The following is a 23,602-nucleotide window of genomic DNA, read 5'->3' as shown; positions in this document are numbered from 1 at the left end:
TCCGACATATAAGGGAAAATATAAAGCCCAGCAACAACACAGAAATTACAAACCGTGTATATCAATGTGTATAGCAATATAAAGACTCGGGAGAATTAAAAACACTATAACCCCAAGGTAATAGTAGAAATGAACAAATTTCTCCAGTGGTAGATGAAAAAGGAGAATGATCGATATGAAAGTTAGGAATATATCCAGAATTAAAACTGGATGAAGCATATTGACTGATGATTTGGAAGTATGAATTAAAGTATAGAGAATGGGAGTGGTGGAAATTAATGGAACGAAAGAAGTTCATTTATAGTGAAAATACCAGACAAAGCAATCGAGATAGATGATCACATTTAATTATGGAGATCTTAATTTCCATAAATCCCGAAGAATCAGATCTTTTAGATTTCTAAGATTTTCTTTTAAATCCCTTGAATTCCAGAATTCAACCATGACTAGTCAAAAGTTATGATGAAACTTGTCTTGCTCATTTCACTATTTTGTGATAGCAACAGTAATAAAACTCTGGTTATCAGCTCATATTCGTCAGAAAAACATTTTTATTGTTAGCCATGACCACCTCACTCAAATTTCGGGACGAAATTTCTTTAACGGGTAGGTACTGTGACGACCCGGAAATTTCCGACCAAAAATTTAAACTAAATCTTTATATGTTTCCGACACGATAAGCAAAGTCTGTAATGTTGAGTCTTAAAAATTTTGAACTGTTATCATATATGCATCTACCTTCGACTGTTCTCGATGATTCACGAACAACTATTTGTAAATAGATATGTACATATTTAAATATATACATATATATTAATTTGAAGTGTTATATGATTTAATTCTTAGAATTTACTATGGAAAATAAAATAAAATAAAATATGATATTATAATAATTATTATTTAAAACATAACTATATATAAATAAAATATACTAAAAATAAATATTAAATAATTGTAATAGTCGTTAGACATTTCGATTATTATTTAGAGAAGTTTAATTCGAACTTATGTGATTTTAAAATAAACGATTATCCGAAAATGAGTAATATAAATTTTAGGCTTATTAAAAATGTATTTAGGAGCTGTTTGTTAAATTTTAGAACTTGTTATATTTACCCAGAATTGAGTGCGGATAGTGAGGTAACTTTTATTTAATAATTAATGACTGGTTTTTATACCATGATGACTGAAATTAATAAAGATAATTACTGTAAAAACTTAAGATTTTTCTGAAGACTTTTATCCGCAAGTATTTAACAATAGATCACGAAATCCAGTCCGTGATTGAAATAGTAAACCAATAGTAATAGGCGGCTAACTACACTTCACACGTTATTTATTATATTATTAAATAATTATTCTCAAATGGTTAATTTCATCCGTGATATCCTAAAGTGAGAATCTATTTTACTGTGTACATGTGGTACTAAATTAGATTATGTTTTCTTTTCTATCTATACATATCTTACATATAAATAAATGAGGTATATCATGCATTTTCATCTATCTCCCTCACTCTCTTTTGTATAAACCGAACCACCATCTTCTTGATGCAACACAACCATCGGCTACAACCCATGACCACTTGATCACTAATACAATCACCACCTCACCTTCATCCAACATCACGATCATCTTCTCTATTTCTGTTTGAGTTATGGAGCCAAAACAACACAAACACGTTACAACCTCCTAATACCATGTTCTTCACCTTAGCTCCACACCCGTGTAAACCATCACTAAAACCCACTTAATTGTTACGGTTCAATTTCCAACTCAAGAACCACTCTCACACATTTTGCTCTTTTCCTTTCTTCTTCCGGGTTCGCTTCATGGTTGAACTACCACCTTCCTGACACCATGAGCACATTTCCACACATTTCTATCACCACCTTCTTCGTTGAGTCACACTTCACCACCTGGAATCACCACACCTATAAACATTCGAAAAACCCATTTGTTGTTGTTAAACTGAGACCGAGAATAACACGTCTAACATCTTATAATTACTACTACAATCATGATCAAACCCCATCTTATCACCAAGAACACCCACGATGATCATCACCCCAAACCCACCTGTTGTTTTTGTTTTTCCTGTTTCTGTAGTAAACAAACAACCGCCACTAATCACCATCATATGTACTATCTTTCTATCTCTTTCATGATTCATTTAGCTAAACACAAAACCTGCTGCGACAACTTGGTCTTTTCTATTATTGCCGCTATTAAATTTTTTTTTTATTTGATGGCCGGCAATTTAAATCAATTAACCCCACTCTTTTTGTAAAGAAAATAAAATGCTTGATAAGTGGTTTGAGGGGCCACCTCATTCTTTTTGAAATCGCTACTGCATGCTCTAGTGGATATTTATTGATAGCATTAGGAAATAATACTTTAACATTTGTCCCAACAAAACAAAAAATACGTGGGGTAGTTGAATGTTAGTCTAGCCGAAATTAGGGAACAAATTGCGTTTGATTATATTGGAATGAGGCCAATAAAACTTTGATGACAGGCTCTCGCTTTAGTTATTTTTTTTTGTGTTTGATTGGACCACCGTATAATTTGAGGTCGAGACATTAAATATTGATGGTGATTACGATAACGTTGATGTTCATGATAATGGAGATGGTATTAGAGTTAAATTAACGATGATGTTAAACAAGCAATGATGAAGATGAATAATGACAAAGGTTATGATATTAGAGATGAGATGATTCGATTAATGATTAGATAATGATGATGCTTGGATTAGGAAATTGAGAACAGAAATAAATACGTTAAATATATTTAAGGGACGAATTAATTGAGAAATAATCAAACGGACAGATGGTTTAGGTGGGTGTTAGGGGAATGAGATGTCTCGGGTTCAATTCCGGTCCTTGGCATTTTTTTAGAAGAAGAAGAAATTTGGAAACAGAAAAAAATAAGTGTTATATATTATTTGAACGGGTATTAAAGAGAAAAGAAACAGATGGAGCAATTGTTATGGGAGTTATTGGGTTAGCGGGAGGTCGCGGGTTCAAACCCGGACTTGGGCATTTTTTTTAAGGACCATTTCTTTGAGGTAGTTTTATTATTATTATTATTATTATTATTATTATTATTATTATTATTATTATTATTATTATTATTATTATTATTATTATTATTATTATTATTATTATTATTATTATTATTATTATTATTATTATTATTGTTATAAAAACCATACAAATTATTATTATTTTTCACTAATATTGGTATTAATATCATTTTTGTAATTATTAGTTTTACTATTATTATTATTATTATTAACATAAGTATTGATTTTAACAAATATCGTTATTATTATTAGTATCATTGATATTAAGAAAGTTATTATTATTAGTAAATCATTATTATCAAAACTATCATTTTTGTTACAGATAAATATTTTGTACCTAAATATATACTTAATACATATATCATAGTTATTTTAATAGTTTACATACCTACATATCAAACATAATAACAATATTTAAATAAATACTTATATATAACAAACTAATGATATTTTTATATAATACTAACCATATATATATATATATATATATATATATATATATATATATATATATATATATATATATTAATATAACTAAATATATAGGTATTAAACATTTTAAATATATACACAAACTAAATAAGTATAACATATAATTTAAGAAATTTGTTCGATTACGATTATACATTTTAATTTATATACAAATGATATACGTTCGTGAATCCGAGGCCAACCCTGCATTGTTCAATGTCGTCATATGTATTTTTACTACAAAATACAGTATTGTGAGTTCATTTGAATCCCTTTTACTCTTTACATTTTTGGGCTGAGAATACATGCAAATGCTTTATTAATTGTTTTACAATATTTATATGCGTGAGTTCATTTGATTCCCTTTTACTCTTTACATTTTTGGGACTGAGAATACATGCGCTACTTTTACAACTGCTTTATTAAATGCTTTTGAAATACATTTTTGAACTGCGAATACATGAAATGCTTTTATAAATGTTTGATGAGATAGACACAAGCAAAACATTCCTCGAATGAATTATGTGGACGTGATAATTGCCACCATTGAATTATGTGGACGTTTTAATTGCCACAATTGATATGAATATTTTTCCCCTGAGTATTATTGCTTGGTAACCTAAGAATTATGGAACATAACTAATTTTGAGAATTAATGCACTCCTAATTGACGCGAATCCTAAAGGTAGCTACCGGGTGTAACACCCTCACCCAGAATGTTCACTAGACGGAAGGGCTAGTGGGCGTGGTGTTTAGTACTTCGAAGTTTATATGATTATTATACAGAAGAGATGTTCTGTTTTGGGGAAATTATTATGCGCATTATATGTTAAGGTCGGTTACCAAGCCAAGCTATGAAAGCAATGAAAAGTGAATGTTATGTATCGAGAGAATGATTTTATACATAGGTTATGTGTATGTTATTTTTGTGCACGAGATATGTGTACGGTTACTAAGATTTATGAAAAATGGATTGCGTACACGAGAAAGGTATACTGTATTTAAAAGATATCGCATGTACATTACAGGTGGGTGTAGGATTCGGGCCCATTTGTACCATGCAGCATTTAAATCTTGTGGTCTATCAAAATGATGAATTTTATTGTTTTATGATAAACCTATGAACTCACCAACCTTTTGGTTGACACTTGAAAGCATGTTTATTTTCAGGTATGAAAGAAATCTTCCGATGTGCATTAGCTCATATTAGAGACATTACTTGGAGTCATTTATGACATATTTCAAAAGACGTTGCATTTGAGTCGTCGAGTTCATCAAGATTATTATTAAGTCAATTATAGATGGATATATTATGAAAGGGTATGCATGCCGTCAACTTTCGATGTAAATGAAAGTTTGTCTTTTAAAAACGAATGTTATGTTTGTAAAATGTATCATATAGAGTTCAAGTACCTCGCTATGTAATCAACTATTGTGAATCGTTTATATTGTATATGAGCGGGTCCTTTCAACACACGTCATTAGCAAAACATAATATCACGTATTCAATTGTACCAAGCCAACAACGATAACATAAAGCTCACGTCAATAATACAATACTAAAATGAATACGTACAAACCACCGGTTATAATTAAGATCACGAGGGAATAATCCCCTTTGAAAAGCCACGGATGTTCATAACATTAAATAGTACCAAATTCCAATTCCATGAGTGGTATCGTCACATCGAACTTTAACCCACTCTTCACGCTTCATGTGGTATCGTCTCGTCGAACTTTAACCCACATATGAGGTATCGTCACATCGAACTTAAACCCTCATCAAGCAATACATTAGTGGTATGGCATCGTCAATATCGAACTTTAAATCCACACACATGAGGTATCGTCACTATCGAACTTAAACCCTCATTAAACAAACAATCGTGGTATGGAATCGTCACTATCGAACTTTAAATCCATACATATGAGGTATCGTCACATCGAACTTAAACCTTCATCCCGCATCCCGGTCCCAATGTGGCCCAAGAGAAGTGTATTCTACCAAATGACACTTGCCACGTCGTACACAAGCAATCAAATTATATACATAAACGTATAAATATTCCACTCACCTTATCATGCCGGTGGTGATTAAACACTTCCGTAAGCTTCAAGCGAAGTACCTAATACATTAAGTACCCAAATCCACATACAAACTAGTGGAACTAACCACCAACACTTAACTCTTGAGCATTTAATGACCCAATTGCATTAAATGACCCATTTACACCAAAATCGCCCATTTAAGGCCAAGACTCATCATTAATCACTAAAAGCTAGTGATTGAAGTCTACTAACACCAACTAACACAAACTTAGGGTTTTTCATACCCATCTCACCCAATTAGGTCAACCATTACCCATTTGACCCAATTTAACACTTAGACTTACAAATTGGTCAAACCTTGAACCCATTAACAACCTTTCAACATTACACAAGTGTATTAATGATCTAACAATACAATTAACACTTACAAACCTCAATTTACATGACCAAACCCTAGATTATAACCATTAGGGTGTCCTTTTATCAATTTAACCTAAACTTACCCATTTAACTCCCAAATGGGTCTTACAAGTCTCAAATGAAAGAAACCATAGCCATAAATCAAATTAAACTCAAAACACAGAGTTAGAAATTACCAACGTTATCACAACGTAGCTAGAGACGTAGGGAACAACTTTAAAACTCGGACTCGGTCAAGATTCCTTCTTCTTCTTCCCCAAAGTAAGCTTTCTCTCACTAACACCTTCACTCTCTCTCTCTAAATTGAATGTGGGTAGATGAGGAAGTGATAAACGTGTTAGGGATAAGTTTTGTATCAGTTTTATGCTCCTCAAACCGTTCACCAAGTAAAAGACTAAAACACCCCCCAAAAGATGCCATTTAAAATGACTAAAATTGTCATTACAGCGACATTTGTCATGTTTCGCGACACTTCGTCACGTTTCACGACACCAGGACGCAATAAACAATACTGAAACGCGACAAAAGGGGCAGAAATCAAGTATCAGAAGTTATAGCGTTTCAACCATGTTTTTCACAGAACGCGACACACCAGAATGCGACAAACAGCACTCAAACTCGACAGTTTACTTGATGTACTCCAATTTTACTTTTAAAACATCCCAAAGTCGAACGTGGTCAACTCATTACATCCAAACTATCAAATACTTAATCTTAGACTCTGTATGATGCCTCGAGCATCATGTTTAGAAAAACGGGGTGTTACACGTGAGGTCTTCCTCAAGATAAGTATTCAGGCACAACAACGATAATTTAAAGAACCTTTGGTCATAGGCATCGATATCAGTGCCCTTCATCTTTAAGTTATTAAGTTCGGTCTCCAACTTCTTGAGTTCATCCCGTGGATGATAACGGGTGATCATTCTCTCTTTGAAGGCATTCCAAGTCAAACTATGAGTAGCATCATTACCCAACCTGTTTACCAAATTATTCCACCAAGTTAGTGCACTGTCCTTGAGAGTGCAACTGGCGAAACTAACCTTGTCCTCATCACGGACTCTACTAACCCGAAAGATAGACTCTAATTTCTCAAATCAGCGAGTAAGTCCGATAGGCCCTTCTGTGCCACTAAATTCCTGTGGGCGACTAGCCATAAAAGTCTTGTGGGAGCATCCCACCTGATTGTTGACATTAGCATTAACGTTCACATTCGCATTAACGTTAGCATCCATTGCAGCTGCTATCCCTTCATAAATCAAATGTTGCATGCGAGCTTCAGTGGACTCACGGGGCGGCATGATCTTCAAAACAGAATAACACAACCATTAGTACTAAGGATAATACTAGTGTTATAAAGGAATAGATCGAACACGGAAAGATTAACCATCACAATAATAGTTAATGAATACTATGAGTAACACCATGATAGTTATGATAGTTATAGAAATAACCACCACATGCGTACATACTTATGATAAAATCATACATCATACATAGCATCTAACATACATGAACTATATTACACATATAATATAACATGCCAAGAGTCACAACACCAGAATAAAACCATGATAATGATAAACAGATGATATAAAAGAAATAACCATCCTTACATAAATGAAAATATCCCATAACAAAATCCTCGGCAAAAACGTCGTACATCACCAAAATGAATGTATGAAAGGACAATAAGTCTATGACATAAGAAAATCACTCATGAAATATCACATCACATCTACTTGGAGCGGGTGTGATAAGCTGGTCCGGTATGAGGCTCCTCGGGAGTCTCATACTTCCTCAACTTGCCCTTAACCGCCTCCAACTCAGTCTTGAGACCACGCATCTCACTCCCTAAGGCCTCGAACCTAGCATCAACCTCTAGGTTACGCTTCCGGATCCCGATCTCGATCCCGTACTTGAAGCTAACGAACGTATCCATGTCACGCTTAATGTCATCAAGCATATCCACATGCGACAAAACACGCATGTAGTCACTTAAGGAATCAATACGTGCCTCTGGCCTGTAAGCCCTAAATGGTGGACATGTAGTAATTAACCGGGTCAACGATCAAAGGCTGACGATCACGGCGTCTAGCAGCAATCGGGGAAGCAGGAGCAGGAACATGGGTATTGCTTAAAGCTGACATCTGCAAACAGAAAAATCCACTTAATGTGATGACCCGGAAATTTCCGATCAAATTTAAACTTTAATCTTTATATGATTCTGACACGATAAGCAAAATCTGTAATGTTGAGTCTCGAAAGTTTTGAAATCTATGTTCATATAATCAATTACCCTTTAACTGTGCTCGACGATTCATGAACATTTATGTGTATAGATATGTATATATAAGATCTAGTTATATTAATTGAAAACGTTAACAAAGTATTAGATGTATAATACTTTACATGAACATATTTGTTTCAACATATATTTAACATAATTATAGACAGAATTAAAAGTTAATCTCAAATGATTGAATTATCAGATACACTGTGATATGATTAAGGTCTCGGTGGTGAGGTCCAATCGTGATTTGAGAAATCTATTCTTTTTAACGGTATTCGGAATAAATAGTAAAGTGATTATTAAAATAAAGCTGTATATGAGTAAATAGGATTTATATAAAGAATTATTATGTTATGCATAATAGAATATATATATATATATATATATATATATATATATATATATATATATATATATATATATATATATATATATATATATATATATATATATATAAGATATAAGCATTATTTGTATTATATTACATAAATTATAATATGTAATTTTAATATATTAAATTCCAAGTGAAATGATAGATGCTATTATTCAGGATTAATATTAATATCAGTATTAATATTATATATATATATATATGAAATTGGAAATCTTTAATTGCTAATATTATTGATATTGATATCATTACTAAAATTATTATTTTCATAACTAGTAAAAGAAAATTTGGATCTTTTGTTATCATTAATATAATTATTAATAATATTATTATTATTATCAGTATTATCATTATTCCTAAAAATTATTAAGATTGTTATAATAAAAGAACTTATCATTAATATTATTTTTATCATCTTTTGTTATTATCAATATCATTAAGTTATTATTGTTATAATTATTTTTAAATGTATTAGTATTAGTGTCTTATTATTATTATTATTATTATTATTATTATTATTATTATTATTATTATTATTATTATTATTATTATTATTATTATTATTATTATTATTATGATTATTATTATTATTATTATTATTATTATTATTATTATTATTATTATTATTATTATAATTATAATTATTAATTATTAATAATGAGGAGATGAGATAATAGTACGATTTGGGAATCAATTCAGTTTCATACAGCTATCAAAACAGTATTTAAATTTTGTTTGAATCCCTAAAAACGTTTTCAATCTCAATCAGTAGTACAAATCAGATAATAACAGATTCTATTGTTTTTGTTTTTATTTAATTGTTCTATTCTTATATTTGTCTGTTAGAGAAATTGATACCATGTTTTCTAAATAATTGATCATTTCCAGTGTGAACCAATCCATATAACCTTCTGTCATCAATCATAACTGGTACATTTCACTCACCTGCTCCAATTCAATCGAGTTAAACCAAAAACAATAAAAACACTCAGCACCATTCTCTGTTCTTGCCTCATTTAAACTAAAAACTCGAATTCAAAATAACTTTCAAAATTCTGAAGTGCAGTCGTGTTAGGATTATTCCAGTTAAAGTTCCTGTAAATTTACAGCTTCCAATTCATTTTATCGATTACGAATTTTGAGGTCAAAGATAAAAATTCAAAAGTCAACTGTTTGTTCATCATCAAAATTCGGATTTGTTTTTGTGTTTCAAATCAAATGGATTTCCCATAAAGTTTCTATGAATGATTTTGAATCTCTTTCATGTAGAAATCCTAATCTAAAAGTATCTAGATTTAAAAATCACGAAGTAAGTTTATTATTTTTTTTTCTTCGCTAACAGCTTCTGCTGTTCTTTATTTTTTTTTTGTTGTCCTTTGTACCTGTTAATCCATTACACCATTCGTTTGATCTGTTTCAAATCCTAGTCCTAATCCAAACCGAGAAAGGATGATGTGATTAGTAGTTTTGTTTGTTGTCGTTTGATAAAGAAGAAGATGAAGAAGAAACAGCAGATTACGGGTTATATAAATTGGTTATGGGAGTATAACAGATAAAGAAAGATAGATAGGTGGTCGTGGGTGTTGTCTGCTGTCCGAGAGGTCATCGGTTCGAGTCCCTGTTGGGACAATATATTTTTTTTGGGGCCGATTTTCAATGAAGGTAGTCTTTCAATATGTTATTTATTATGTCATTATTATTATTATTACTAATTATTATTATTGTTATTATTAATATTGTATTATTAGTTATTATTATTATTAGTAACATAAGTATTGTTATTATTAAAAATTATTAACATTATTATTTTTTATTATTATTAAGACTATGAGAATTATCATGAAAATAAGTATTATTACTATTATGATTATTAAGATTATCTTTTAGTAAAAATTTACATTTTATTTTTATTATTATTACTCTATTGATATTATTATTATCACTAACAGAGTCACGATTGTTTGTATCCAAAATTATTATTTTTCCATACCTTTATTAAATCTAATTATTTATTATCATTATTTTGGTATTACCATCAATTTAACAAATAAATGATATTTGTATATAAGTATATTAAATACGCATAACTTAACTACATTTATATATGAAATGAAAATATGTGAATAAATAATAAAACTTATAAAATATCAAATATATAATTTACATCATTAACAATAATATACAAATTTGTTCGATTAATATTATATATTTTAATATATATATACGAATGATATAGGTTCGTGAATTCGAGGTCAACCCTACATTTGTTCAATGTCGTCGTATGTATTTTTACTACAAAATACAATAAGTGAGTTCATTTGAATCCCTTTTACTCTTTACAATTTTGGGACTGAGAATACATGCGCTATTTTTACGACTGCTTTATTAAACGCTTTTGAAATATATTTTGAACTGCGAATGCATGAAATGCTTTTATAAATGTTTGACGAGATAGACACAAGCAAAACATTCCTCGAATGAATTATTATGCAGACAGAATTTCTGCGGATTATTGTTGAATTATGTGGACATGATAATTGCCACAGTTGAATTATGTGGACATGATAATTGCCACCAATGAATTATGTGGACATGATAATTGCCACCATTGAATTATGTGGACATGATAATTGCCACCAATTGATATGAATGTTATGTATCGAGAGAATGATTTTATACGCAGGTTATGTGTATGTTATTTTTGTGCTCGAGATATGTGTACGGTTACTAAGATTTATGAAAGATGATTTCGTACACGAGAAAGGTGTACTGTATTTAAAAGATATCGCATGTACATTACAGGTGGGTATAGGATTCGAGCCCATTTGTACCATGCAGGATTTAAATCTTGTGGTCTATCAAAATGATGAATTTTATTGTTTTATGATAAACATATGAACTCACCAATCTTTTGGTTGACACTTGAAAGCATGTTTATTCTCAGGTATGAAAGAAATCTTCCGCTGTGCATTTGCTCATTTTAAAGACATTACTTGGAGTCGATCATCGCAAAGGGACCAAATGTTGATGACTTCGTCTAGATGGATTAGGACGGGGCATTTCAGTTGGTATCAGAGCGATGGTCTTAGCGAACCAGGTCTGCATTAGTGTGTCTAACTGATAAGTCGTTAGGATGCATTAGTAAGTATGGACTTCGACCGTGTCTGCATGTCAAAAGTTTTGCTTATCAATTTTGTCTAAAATTGTCTGCTTATCATCCTTAGGAAATTACCTGCTTAAAATTCTTAGTCTAGACATGTCTTACTACCTCTATTATGTAGACAGTGTATCGATAAATTCATATCTTAGCGTATCTGTTATTGTTACCTTTGCCTGACAACTTCCGTAGATACCTCAGTAATTTATGGGATTTTAGTACTATATATGCATAAGTAAATTATTTATTGCAGGGTACTAATCTACATCCTATAATCTACTTCTTATCGAAAATCCTTCATCTAATCGTACGAGATGAATCCCTCAACCAGTTCGAATTCCTCGGATTCTGACAGCTATTCCGATATGGAGTTTCACCTAAGCTCCGAAAGCAGTGTCACCAGAATGAATCAACCAATCATCCATCCCCAATTCATCTGATGGGTTCGTAGTCGACTTCATCAATGGAGACGCGAAGAAGGCGATCCCTTCCACTAAACGAATTCACCTTTTGGTGAAGAACCTGAAGCACTTACCGGCGAACCAGTCCGAAACACCATTTTCACCCTCATTTCCCGAATATCTCAACACGATTATATTCTATCCACGATTTTAAACCTTATTCAGCCGCTCGTTCCAACCGATCATCATTCCGGAATAATGGAAGAAGTCAACAAGCTTCGCGCTCGAGTAATCAATTTGCAGAATATGGTGCAAAACTTACTAGCTTCAGCAACAATATCAATACCATTACCACCAACAACCCAAGTTTCAACGTCACACGCCTCAACGTCTCATTTGGTACCTCGAGTATAATCATCGTTTTACGAATCGTTCTACATCATTTATCTTCGTTCGACATGGCGATTATGCAATCTCTAATGTTTTAGAGATTATATATTCTTGTTCTAACGGTAAATCAAATGAGTTTAATATCATATTGACTCATTAAATCCATAATTACAACTGAAGAAAATATATATGTAAGTATATTTTCATAAAGATTGTAATTAAAAGTTCTTTTTATACAAACTGATAATGGTGAAAATATTTTAACGGGTAGGTAATACCCGAGGAATATTTAGATTTCACTTTAATAAGTTACACTGTACATTCGACGAAGCTGATTCAACAGTCATTTACTATCCTACTTACAACCACCGATATACGTATCCGTTCACCGCAAAATAACCATTCTCATTCAATTTCATATTTGGATTTTGACCTATCATAATCTAACAAGTGGCATAATGAAGAAAACATTTGACGAAATAAAAATTTGATAGAAACAAACAAATTAACTACGAAAAATTTTGTTAAGAATCCATGCTAACTGTTCCAGCTAACTGTTCCTAGCTAACTGATTACATTTTATTTATCGCAGTTTGTTTATCGCAATTTAATTATCGCAATTTTATTTATCGTCATTTATTTTCTGTTATTTATTTTACGCACTTTAAATATCGGGACATGTATACAAGGTTTTGACATATCATATCGACACATCTATATATATTATTTGGAATCACCATAGACACTCTATATGCAGTAATGATTGAGTTCTCTATACAGGGTTGAGGTTGATTCTCAAATAATATATATAGTTTGAGTTGTGATCGAGTCTGAGACATGTACACGGGTCACGATATGTATTAATCAATTCGAATATTATATATTAAACTATATATGAATTATTGGACTGTTAAATGTGGACTATCGACTGTGGACTAATAACATTGGACAATTAAAATGAATTAAAATCTTGATTATAACATATGAAACTAAACATTTCTTCAAGTTGCCACTTGATTTCATCTTAAATCTCATTCGTATCCTGACGATTAGAATCTGCGTTCAAACCTATCATGATTCTTGAAAACACCTCAATCGAGAGGATGAACCAACCAAACTTCACCTACGGAAGGAAAGATTTATGCATATAGTTATGCACCTGAGAAACTCTCGGCAACTGAGTAAAAGTTTAACACGTAGACGCGTCAGATCCTTTGGCAATTATTAGCAAAAATAACTTTGCAATCCCTTTTCAAAGTAGCCAATTTTGTCACAGCTCCAGCAAGACAACTTTGACTTTTCATTCGAAGTAGCCTTACTATAATCCTGATATATACGATTACCCTTTTGATACCGGAGAATTCTTTTATATTCCATCATATTACCAGCAGACGTACCAGCAACCTCGTTGCTTCTTGGCTTAAATCTCTCTGACAAATCATTATATTTATTCATTGAAACCCTATCATATAATTATCTGCATCTTGTAACGAGAACTGCCATACCAATTATCGGGAATCAGCAATCAGTACTTTGAAAACGCACATCATATCTACATCAACAGTTATATGTATAACATTTATCTTTTAGAATTATGGTCTTTCATTCTGAAATTCTGAACAGCACTCAGTCTACAAATCAATAATCGGAATGTTGAAAAAGCTGAATGAAGCAGCAGAAACTGTAGGCAACCGTAAACGACCTTAATCGTCAGAAGTTTGATGATAAAGAATAGTATGTTGGAAAAGCTCAGAAAAGTTTGAAACTGAAAAAAACTGATTGAGCAAACTACGAAGGAGTCTCTGAACAAATCACAAGGACTAAACTTGTACATTAAGAATCCTGATGATTCTGTTTCTGATGAAATCTTTAGCGAATACCTTGCTTCTGACTTCAAACTCTTGCGGACAAATTTTCTTCACCATCCTTCGATATTAGAAATTCCAAGATATCATAGTACCTTTCAATATAAATATCCTTCATATTTTTGAAGATATTTTCATAATTATTCTTATCTGAAATCATTAATCTCTTCGTGCTATCAGTGTTACATAATATAAAAACTGTTAGTTTCTATATTCTATAAACTTTCGAGCTTAAAATATGAATGTTATTGAAGTAATGTTGGGAACTGAAGCATAAGTTAGTATAATATAATGACACTTGATCAACGTGATTATATTACAGTAAGTCATGATGAGTTTCTAATGGAATGTGATGATTCATAGTACCATCATCATGTGCCATGTTACACGACTCTTACATTCTATTTAATCTCTAAGCATATCAAGAAAATATTTTCTTGATGATTCGGTATTTTCCGAATATTCTAGTAATTTGCCAAATCAAGATTGTGCTATTACGATTTTCTTCTTAGAGCATAAAATATGTTCATCCAAAACTTCACACCTACGAATTTCTGGACCATTACATGCAGTGCTTAATGGCAAGAAGAAGAAACGAAAGAATGAAGTTTCAAAGTGTAAATGGGGGTATAAACTGCAGCAAATAGGAGGGAGCATTAACTGTGGATGACAATGATTATAGGAAACAAAAGCATGGACTTCGAAAAATAAGGAAAGATATAAACTTCGACAACAACACATAATTTACAATCCGTGTATATCAATACGTATTGCAATGTAAAGGCACGGGAAAATTAGTAACACTATAACCCCAAGATAATAGTAGAAGTAAATAAAATCCTCCGGTGGTAGATGCAAGAGAAGAATGACAGATATGAAGGTTAGGAGTATATCAAGGATCAGAACGGGATGGGGCATATTAATTAATGCTTTAAAGTATGAGTTGAAGGAGAAAGAATAGAAGGTGTGAGTTGTAAGGAAACGACGGGGGTGGATTTATAGTAAAATATTAGACAGAGCAATCAAAACAGATGATCGCATTTAAAGCAGATCCTAATTTCCTTAATTACCGAAGAACCAAATCTTATTACGAAGATTTTCTTTAAATTCCTTAAATTTCAGAAACCAATCGTAACTACGTCATCGGTTAAAACGAATCTACATTTACTCATTTCACTCTCTTGCGCTAACTTCACTCATACTCTTCGCGTAATCAAATTGTTTTATCTATATTACTCAATAATGATAAAACCCTATGTATCAACTCATATTCGTCAAAATAACATTCTTATTTTTAGCTATGACGACCTCGATCAAATTTCGGGACGAAATTTCTTTAACGGGTAGGTACTGTGATGACCAGAAAATTTCCGATCAAATTTAAACTTTAATCTTTATATGATTCCAATACGATAAGCAAAATCTGTAATGTTGAGTCTCGAAAGTTTTGAAATCTATGTTCATATAATCAATTACCCTTTGATTGTGCTCGACAATTCATGAACATTTATGTGTATAGATATGTATATATAAGATCTAGTTATATTAATTGAAAACGTTAACAAAGTATTAGATGTATAATACTTTACATGAACATATTTGTTTCAACATATATTTAACATAATTATAGACGGAATTAAAAGTTAATCTCAAATGATTGAATTATCAGATACACTGTGATATGATTAAGGTCTCGGTGGTGAGGTCCACTGTGATTTGAGAAATCTATTCTTTTTAACGGTATTCGGAATAAATAGTAAAGTGATTATTAAAATAAAGCTGTATATGAGTAAATAGGATTTATATAAAGAATTATTATGTTATGCATAATAGAATATATATATAAAAGATATAAGCATTATTTGTATTATATTACATAAATTATGATATGTAATTTTAATATATTAAATTCCAAGTTAAATGATAGATGCTATTATTCAGGATTAATATTAATATCAGTATTAATAATATTATATATATTATATATATATATATATATATATATATATATATATATATATATATATATATATATATATATATATATATATATATATATATATATATATATATATATATATGAAATTGGAAATCTTTAATTGCTAATATTATTGATATTGATATCATTACTAAAATCATTATTTTCATAACTAGTAAAAGAAAATTTGGATCTTTTGTTATCATTAATATAATTATTAATAATATTATTATTATTATCAGTATTATCATTATTCCTAAAAATTATTAAGATTGTTATAATAAAAGAACTTATCATTAATATTATTTTTATCATCTTTTGTTATTATCAATATCATCAAGTTATTTTTGTTATAATTATTTTTAAATGTATTAGTATTAGTGTCTTATTATTATTATTATTATTATTATTATTATTATTATTATTATTATTATTATTATTATTATTATTATTATTATTATTATTATTATTATTATTATTATTATTATTATTAATATTATTAATATTATTATTATTATTATTATTATTATTATTATTATTATTATTATTATTATTATTATTATTATTATTATTAATTATTAATTATTAATAATGAGGAGATGAGATCATAGTACGATTTGGAAATCAATTCAGTTTCATACAGCTATCAAAACAGTATTTAAATTTTGTTTGAATCCCTAAAAACGTTTTCAATCTCAATCAGTAGTACAAATCAGATAATAACAGATTCTATTGTTTTTGTTTTTATTTAATTATTCTATTCTTGTATTTGTCTGTTAGAGAAATTGATACCATGTTTTCTAAATAATTGATCGTTTCCAGTGTGAACCAATCCATATAACCTTCTGTCATCAATCATAACTGGTACATTTCACTCACCTGCTCCAATTCAATCGAGTTAAACCAAAAACAATAAAAACACTCAGCACCATTCTCTGTTCTTGCCTCATTTAAACCAAAAACTCGAATTCGAAATAACTTTCAAAATTCTGAAGTGCAGTCGTGTTAGGATTATTCCAGTTAAAGTTCCTGTAAATTTACAGCTTCCAATTCATTTTATCGATTACGAATTTTGAGGTCAAAGATAAAAATTCAAAAGTTAACTGTTTGTTCATCATCAAAATTTGGATTTGTTTTTGTGTTTCAAATCAAATGGATTTCCCATAAAGTTTCTATGAATGATTTTGAATTTCTTTCATGTAGAAATCCTAATCTAAAAGTATCTAGATTTAAAAATCACGAAGTAAGTTTATTTTTTTTTCTTCGCTAACAGCTTCTGCTGTTCTTTATTTTTTTGTTGTTGTTGTCCTTTATACCTGTTAATCCATTACACCATTCGTTTGATCTGTTTCAAATCCTAGTCCTAATCCAAACCGAGAAAGGATGTTGTGATTAGTAGTTTTGTTTGTTGCCGTTTGATAAAGAAGAAGATGAAGAAGAAACAGCAGATTACGGGTTATATAAATTGGTTATGGGAGTATAACAGATAAAGAAAGATAGATGGGTGGTCGTGGGTGTTGTCTGCTGTCCGAGAGGTCATCGGTTCGAGTCCCTGTTAGGACAATATATTTTTTTGGGCCGATTTTCAATGAAGGTAGTCTTTCAATATGTTATTTATTATGTCATTATTATTATTATTACTAATTATTATTATTGTTATTATTAATATTGTATTATTAGTTATTATTATTATTATTAGTAACATAAGTATTGTTATTATTAAAAATTATTAACATTATTATTTTTTATTATTATTAAGACTATGAGAATTATCATGAAAATAAGTATTATTACTATTATGATTATTAAGATTATCTTTTAGTAAAAATTTACATTTTATTTTTATTATTATTACTCTATTGATATTATTATTATCACTAACAGAGTGACGAATGTTTGTATCCAAAATTATTATTTTTCCATACCTATATTAAATCTAATTATTTATTATCATTATTTTAGTATTACCAATAATTTAACAAATAAATGATATTTGTATATAAGTATATTAAATACGCATAACATAACTACATTTATATATGAAATGAAAATATGTTAATAAATAATAAAACTTATAAAATATCAAATATATAATTTACATCATTAACAATAATATACAAATTTGTTCGATTAATATTATATATTTTAATATATATATACGAATGATATAGGTTCATGAATCCGAGGTCAACCCTACATTTGTTCAATGTCGTCGTATGTATTTTTACTACAAAATACAATAAGTGAGTTCATTTGAATCCCTTTTACTCTTTACATTTTTGGGACTGAGACTACATGCGCTATTTTTATGACTGCTTTATTAAACGCTTTTGAAATATATTTTGAACTGCGAATGCATGAAATGCTTTTATAAATGTTTGACGAGATAGACACAAGCAAAACATTCCTTGAATGAATCATTATGCAGACAGAAGTTCTGCGGATTATTGTTGAATTATGTGGACATGATAATTGCTACAGTTGAATTATGTGGACATGATAATTGCCACCAATGAATTATGTGGACATGATAATTGCCACCATTGAATTATGTGGACATGATAATTGCCACCAATTGATATGAATGTTATGTATCGAGAGAATGATTTTATACACAGGTTATGTGTATGTTATTTTTGTGCACGAGATATGTGTACGGTTACTAAGATTTATGAAAGATGATTTCGTACACGAGAAAGGTGTACTGTATTTAAAAGATATCGCATGTACATTACAGGTGGGTATAGGATTCGGGCCCATTTGTACCATGCAGGATTTAAATCTTGTGGTCTATCAAAATAATGAATTTTATTGTTTTATGATAAACCTATGAACTCACCAACCTTTTGGTTGACACTTGAAAGCATGTTTATTCTCAGGTATGAAAGAAATCTTCCGCTGTGCATTTTCTCATTTTAAAGACATTACTTGGAGTCGATCATCGCAAAGGGACCAAATGTTGATGACTTCGTCCAGATGGATTAGGACGGGGCATTTCACATACCACATACAATAGAGAAATAGCATAAGCAATAACTTATAAATATTCCTCATATGAATAAAAGTGCATCATAATGCTATAACAGGAAAGGTCAGGCTGTAGACTAGACTCTAATGCACCCTAAACACCAAGGGTTGACCACATTATGACAGCCTAGTTCCCTACAACCAACGCTCTGATACCAACTGAGACGACCCGTCAAGTACCCTTAACGGCTCCGTCACTTGATCTTACAGCTTGATCATAACTCTAAATGAATTTAATAAACAACATTGCATTCCTTATTTGAAAATAATTTCCTATAAAGGAAATCCACCAAAATATGTAGTTTAGAAAAACCCAACATATAAAAATAACCAAAGTTAACCAAAAAATTCAACCAAACACCCACAATGTAACAAACCAAAATAGAATGCAAAGTTTAAATATTTAACAAAAATCTGCCAACATGCATGCAGACCCTCTATCATAGCGGAAGCCAATTAATCAAGTACCTGAGAAAAACATGCGAGTAAACTGTCAACAAAATTGTTGAGTGAATTATAGGTTCTTTAATAACGAATAAACTTTAGACCACAAGATTTCAAATGTTAGAAAACATAAAATATTATTCCATTAATCCATGAGTAACCTGGTAACCACTTAACCATTTCCATACCCTTACCAAACAACAATATACATTGAACATGGTGAATCTTCAAAAATAACGAAGTACTAATACATTTCAATTATAAATTGCTAGTGCGACTACCTTGAAATGGGGCTGTCAAGCCCGATAGATCTATCCATATGATTCATGTTCACCAGTAGAAACCAGTGATTACAGTTACTAGACTAGAGAATATTTTCGTTCAACTCATAATGAATAATTTATATTTAATTTCCACTTGTGTCTAAACGTAAAACAAAAATGCATGTAATCTCATCCTAAAAATACTTTCAATAGTATGAAAAACGGGTCTATAACTCACCTTAACGTAAATGAGGCAACAACACAGTAATGCGAACAGCAAATGGTAAAATGATCAGGAATGACCACAACGTCGACCTATAAATAAAGCAGGTCGATATAAATAACTAACTTAGGTCAAGTCTTAGTATGATAGCTATAGTACTTGTTGCAAATAAGCATAGAACAACACTCAGTATGTTTCGGTATGATCAGGACAGCGTATAACACGTACTTTCTATTTTTAGGAAGTTTCTATTTTTAGCAGGCTTCCATTTTTGGAAAGTTTCTATTTTTGAAAAGTTACTATTTTTGGAAAGTTTCTATTTTTGGAAAGTTTCTATTTTTAGAAAGTTTCTATTTTAGAAAGTTTTTATCTTAGGAAAGTTTCCTTAATTAGAAAAGTCAACAAAAGTCAACTAAAAGTCAAAGTCTACCAAAAGTCAACTAAAAAGTCAACCTTGGTCAAACTTAGTCAACTTTGAAATTAAAGTGAAAATTATATTAATAATATAAGTTATAATGTTATTTAAAGTCATATTTGTATAATCATGTCATATCATAAGTTTAATTAAATTAAATTGAATTATAAAGTTAACATAAGTTTAAATGATATAATTAATATAACATAAGTATTTAATTAATTAATAATCATAACATAAGTATTATTAATTAATAATAAATTATTAATCATATCATAAGTATTTTAATATAATTATTAAACCATAAGTATTTAATAATTAACTTATAATTAAATAATAACTAAGCCTTATAATAAATAAATAAATAATTAATTAATCTTTATTATAAGTCTTGATATAATAATCTCATAGCATAAGTTTAATACTTATCATAAGTATTTTTCATTAATAATAAATGTATTATTAATCATAAGTTTTAATTATATGAATAATTAAATCATAATATAATTATTAAATGATATAATAAATATATATCATAAGTCTTAATTAAAAATAAATAATTTTATATCATAAGTAATTTATTTATAATGAAAATCATTATTTATAACCTAAATTCAAATTTTAAAACCATAAATTTAATTAAAAGTTCACCGGGTCATAACTTGAGCCTCGGGTGTCAGTTTTTGACGAATTTTATATACATCCTCGTCTAACCAATCAACCCGACACATTGGTGCACTCAAGAATACCCTAAGGTCAGTTTATAAGTCATGAAGAACAGCCATGAACCAACCTAAATCATTAATCCGCTTTAAAACTTATTTTAGCCATTCCGGGTGATCGTGGCTCGGATTTCGATGACCCGAACATGAATGTCTATCCAATCATCAATCCTAACCCAATGTTACAACCTAGAGGCTACAAAAATGGTTACAAGTCGGACCAAAACTGATATCTCAAGCTTTTACATTTCAATTTCATCAAAACACTAAAACAAGCATAACTTTTGATCCGAAACTCGAATTAACATGAATCCAAAGCCTAAAATTATTGTCTTGATGAGAAGAACTCAACTAATCACTTTATTTAACCAAAAACATCTATTAAGTGTACTGATTTTAATAAAAAGTCCGCTGTCCACAATGATCAAACTGAAAACATACATAAACGAGTATTTCTACGCATTAAATCATCAATAAAACAATACACAAGTACTATACTATAAAAATTTGATTAAAAATAGTAAAAATAAATATAAATGAAAAATCTGGGTTAGGGTTTATACCCTAATCAAGAAATAAATGATATAATAGCGTAGAGGATGAAGAGATGAATCCGTTTATACAAACAATTGAATGATCCAAGCAATATTTTGATTGAAGATGATGATGAAATGGTGTGGTGGTGGCGACGGCTCAAAATGGAGAAGAGGAAGGAAGAAAAAGTTAGAGAGAAATAAGGGTTTATTTTTGAAATGTAAAAATGAAATGGAAATGCAAAAATGAGGAGCAAGTGAGCCTAACACCCCCTCCCCTTGGGGTGTTTGGCTGAATTGGGTAAGGGGTTGGCCCCTTAGTGGGCCAAGTTGACAAATGAAAGAAGCCTTGTGGCTCGAATGCCCGAACGAAGCCCGAAACGCGAAAACGCCGCTACGCGATTAAATCTTCGGAGGAATAACGCACACGCGAAAAATAAAATATATAAATACTATATATAATCATATGATATAAAAATATCATAATTATAATAATTCGGATTTAAAAATCTCAAAAGTTTGACCGTTGGTTTGAAAACCGAAATGATTCACCGGATAGAAATCCACGATACGTAGAAACATACAATTCTAAATACGAATACAAATATTCATATAACACATAATACTTAATATATTAATACTAAAATAATAATATAAGTCATTGAAATGACGTGGCACGAATATCAATTAACGGACGTTAAATAACAAACGGTAAAAGATAACGGAAAAAGTAGGGTCGTGACAGATACGGTGTACAATAAAGAAGATGCATGTTTTATTTAGAAGAACTTGTGGGTTTTCTCTCTCGGATCCATTACTTTAATCAAGCTCTTAAGCTCAAATCAAGTTAACATTGTATTGCTCTGTTCTTTTTTATTATTATTATTATTATTATTATTATTATTATTATTATTATTATTATAATTATAATTATAATTATTATAATTATTATTATTATTATTATTATTATTATTATTATTATTATAATTATTATTATTATTATTATTATTATTATTATTATTATTATTATTATTATTATTATTATTATTATTATTATTGAGGGTTTTATGTGAGAAAGTTTACGTATCTACTAGAGTTAATTTTCAGGTTTGAAATTATCATCGAATCAACATGAAAACTGAATTTGAAAAGTTATTATTTTGAAGGAATTTAGGTTGTGAGAACCAAAAGCCTTCCGTTCGTGATTGCTTTCTCGACCGGTAATCTAAACGTCAATTCTATTCGCTTCCGCTACTAGCTTTTAGGTATGTCTCGAATCTATTATTTTTTACAATATTGGTATCAGAGCTATTAAGTTTATTTTCTGGTTTACATGCTAATCTTTGGTATTTAAATTTACATGAGTTTTTTATTGTTAACTCATGATAGCATGGCTAAAAACATGGTTTGCTTAATATTAATATATACTATTCGTATTAATATATATCCTGTATCATGTACTAAACCGATTAAAA

The sequence above is a fragment of the Rutidosis leptorrhynchoides genome, chromosome 10 (genome assembly GCF_046630445.1).
Source record: "Rutidosis leptorrhynchoides isolate AG116_Rl617_1_P2 chromosome 10, CSIRO_AGI_Rlap_v1, whole genome shotgun sequence".
Classification (NCBI taxonomy): Eukaryota; Viridiplantae; Streptophyta; class Magnoliopsida; order Asterales; family Asteraceae; genus Rutidosis; species Rutidosis leptorrhynchoides.
Note: the sequence above shows the minus strand (reverse complement) of the source record.